A 4,011-nucleotide genomic window follows, 5' to 3' on the forward strand; every position below is an offset into this window, starting at 1 on the left:
GCAGCGGCAGAAACAGGTGAGACATCACAGAGCACTTTCTGATATACCTACTGTCTCCACCCAGGGACCCGCTGGCTGCCTTGCTATTTTTGTGTGCTGGTACCTTGGCCTAAGGAATTCTCATGATGAAATTCCTACCCAATGAAACTCTGCCTGGGGGAAAAACAGACTTTCATGAACAATCCCTGGAGTAACTGTTGTGGTTCGTGTTTTTTTCTCAGAGCTGTTGGAAATAGCAGGCTGGATGACTAACCTAGGAAGGGTACGTTAGCTCTCTGTTAGCTGATCGCCTGCAGAGGAGCAGAGAGGAATTCCTGCTGGACTCCCCGCTCTGGTCCACCCTGGCTTCGTTTTTCATCTCTGGATCCTTCCAGCCATGCAAACATACACAACATCACCATGGAGACTCAGACAGACACAGGCATGTGAGGAAAGCACGAGGCAAATCTCTCCTCTGATGCTTTGTTAGGAGGGGAAGGACAATTTTAACAGCTTTGGAAATCACCCTGTTTCATTCCCTGATCCTCAAGAGCAGTTACCTCACTCAAAAACATAGTATTGTTCTACCTTTGCTTCTGCTCTGCTGGCCACAGCGAACTAAAGCTACAGAAGATCTGACAAAGAAGACACTCCAGGATGAGCCCAGTCTTGTACCCCCAAACCCACCCTTAAAATGGTTTGCCAGTTGTTAGGTGGGGAAGTGCATCAACAGACGATCTTGGCTGTCCACACTGGATTAATAAACTCTGTTTTTGCTTTGTGAGTTTCTGATGCTGGTTTTACCTGTGTATTCCTACCTTAGTTCAGCTGCCATCTCACACTGGGGTCATAGAGACAGAATCCCTAAAGTTTCTTCTCTCCACCCTCCTCACTGAGATAGACTAATTTTTCTAGAGTTGTTCTTGAGGAATCTGGTCATGGCCATGTCACACTGGATTCTGGATCACTTCCAGCCTTTTTCTTGCTCCTGGGTGGAAGCAAGTTTAAATGAATAAGGAGCAGGCACAGAAAGAACAAACAGCTGCTGTCTGAAGAAATGTGTAGCCAAAGAGAAACGATGGTAGAGATGGTGGTGGATGTGAAAGGCTGATGGGAGGTCCTTCATTTATCAGCTTCGCCATACAGCAGGGAGTGTCCTGAATGTTGATTGTGATCACCTGGTGCCAAGAAAGCATTTGAGGCTGTACTTTGGGTTGATAATACAGACTGTGGGTGGACAATTAATTACCAATGCCAACATTTAATTCAGCAGAAGCCCTGTTTGGAGGAACAGTGCATCTGAATGAGTGAACTTTCATCATGTCACCTTGTGTTTAGAAGGAGGACCTCATTGTCGTCATCAAGCCCAAAGCTCCCCGCTCCCTCCTGGAAATCGAATCCAGGGCCTGGGCAAGCTAGAAGCTAGGGGAATGCGATGTTACAGAGCTACACCTCCAGCTTCAAGCTTCAAGTTCTCTGTCTGGCTTGTTTTTGGATTTACTTGGACCTGGATCAGATTAACTTAAGATCTGACTTCTCAATACACCCTTTCTATGCAGCTCTGCATAGCAACTTTCTAGTCCTTGAGGGTAGCATACAACTTTCTGCTTCCATGTCTTCAAGGTCTTTTCCTCTTCCTCCTGCTTCCTGAAATTACTTGCTGTAAAGTTCAAGACCATCTCTTCTGAAAGCCCTGCAGACAGTTTTGCCCTCTGTGGTCTCTCTTCTTCCTTTGTTTAGCACTTTTCTCTGTACTTTGTACATTGCAGATTGGCACATGAGTCTTCTCTCCTAGCTTCCTGTTAGATTTATCCTGGGCATAGGTGCAGCTCTGGGACAGAGACTGTGTTCTGCCCTGACTGCATCACTGTAGACAGGAGCAGACCCCTGAGAAGACCTAAAAGTCAGCTTTCTTCTGCAATCTCGTAGTGTAGCACACTCTTAGTTGCTTGTACTATATGTTATGCTTTTTATATCATATCTAAGGAATTGTCTAATTCATGGTCACAGATTTACTCTTATATTTTCTCCTGGAAGTAGCATTTAGTTTTTAGCCTCTGAATTACTTAAAGTTTTTATAAGGTGTGAGGTAAGGATCAAGATTCAATTTTCCTTTTTTTTTTGCATAGGGATAATCAATTATTCTAGCACCATATTTTGAAATAACTCAGACTTTGGACTAGCGTTAAAGACCTTTATGGATTTGCTATAGGAGGATTCAGAATCACTTGGAGTACGTGTAAACTTTTGTATGTATTTGCACTTGTGACTTGGGAATGGAAGGGTGGAACAGGAGACGACCCACAAGTTTTCACCAGATTATGGAAGGGACCCTGTCTCCCAAGAAGGTCAAGTGTCACAATTCTATTGTAACAAAACCATCTTCCTTACCTCTCAGAAGAGGAATAAAGGATATCAAAGACTACGTGTGAGTGGCTTTGGATTTCCTGGGAAGAAAATGTTATGATCCTTTGGGAATAGGCCTGTACAAACACATGCAAATTATTCTTAATCATGGTATGAAAGCCAAGGCAGTAAACCCTTGTTAAATCGGCTACTAGCCATCTTTAACATAGCACATAATTCAAAGCAACTGTTTGGTTGTTTTAAAATTCATTCTTTTGTGTCACTGTTTTAAACAGATGAATCTTACTGAACAAGAGTTTAAACCCTAAGTGGAAAATGAAACTTCAAAGTTTTGTTTGACTATGACTGAAACTGGTCTTGTACATTGAGAATCTTGAAAGTCCTAAATGTCAATTAGCTGTAATCACCAGAGATCATCAGCCCCCTCATCTATCTGGAATGATCACAAGGCTCTGAAAGTAATCAGCTGCTCACCTCCCAGAGCTGCAGAGTGTCCATCTCCCTGGAGTAAGAGAAGCAGCAACTTCTTGCTTACTGGAGTGAGGAAATGAAGTGACTTCCTGATGGGAGAGACAGCTAGACTCCCATTGGCTATTCTTTTGTTACAGCAGTATCTGGCCCTGCATTTTCCAGGCCACCCATTGGCTGACCCTTCCATGTTTCCATTTCCTGTGAGTCTTCCCCTATGGCTCACACCAAGCCCACAAGGCTCTCTTAGTCATAGGCATCACAGACTAAAAGGCTGGAAGGAATCCTGGACATTAACTGGTCTGATTTCTTCTAATTTTCAGAGGAGAAAATTGAAGTCCATCCAAGGAAGGGCACTTGCCCAAGGTCACATAGTTAGAAATAGAACTGGAATTAGAAAGTGGGTTATCCTGCCGGCAAGGCCAATATTCTTTCTATTATATACCCAAGATTTTTAAAAATAGAAAAAACAAGAATTTAAGAGATAGTCAGACCTGGTTTTCAATTCTGACTTCTTGCTTTCCACTTATGTAACATTGAGAAATTACTTAATCTTTCTAAGCTTAAATTTTCACATTAGAAAACAGATAAATAGTCATCAGATATTGATGGACTGGCACATGCTGTTTTTGGCCTTGGTACACAATTGGGAATGAGACAAGCTAACTCCCTTGGCCCAAGACATGGAATTTACATCCAAATGTGTGTTATGTTCAATGCAAGGATTTCTTTTAGAATTTTCAATATTTTTTGATATTGTGTTTTTATTTATTTAAATATTTTTTTATTTGTTCTTTTTAGTTACTTGACAGTAGAATATATTTTGACATATCATACATACATGAATTGTAACTTCCCATTTTTGTGGTTATACATAATGTAGAGTTATAATGGTCATGTATATGAACATAGGGAAGTTATGTCTGATTCATTCTACTGTCTTTCCCATTCCTTTACCCCCTTCTTCCCCCTCCCCACTCTCCCCTTTCCAATCCAATAAACCTCTACTCCTCTGCCACCCCCACCTATTTTGAGTCAGCATTGTGAGAGAACATTCAGCCTTTGAATTTTGGGGGATTGGCTTATTTCATTTGGCATAACAGTCTCCAGTTCCATCCATTTACTGGCAAATGCAATCATTTCATTCTTCTTTAAGGTTGAGTAATATTCCACTATGTATATGTACCACATTTTCTT

The sequence above is a fragment of the Marmota flaviventris genome, chromosome 9 (assembly GCF_047511675.1).
Source record: "Marmota flaviventris isolate mMarFla1 chromosome 9, mMarFla1.hap1, whole genome shotgun sequence".
NCBI classification, from domain to species: Eukaryota; Metazoa; Chordata; class Mammalia; order Rodentia; family Sciuridae; genus Marmota; species Marmota flaviventris.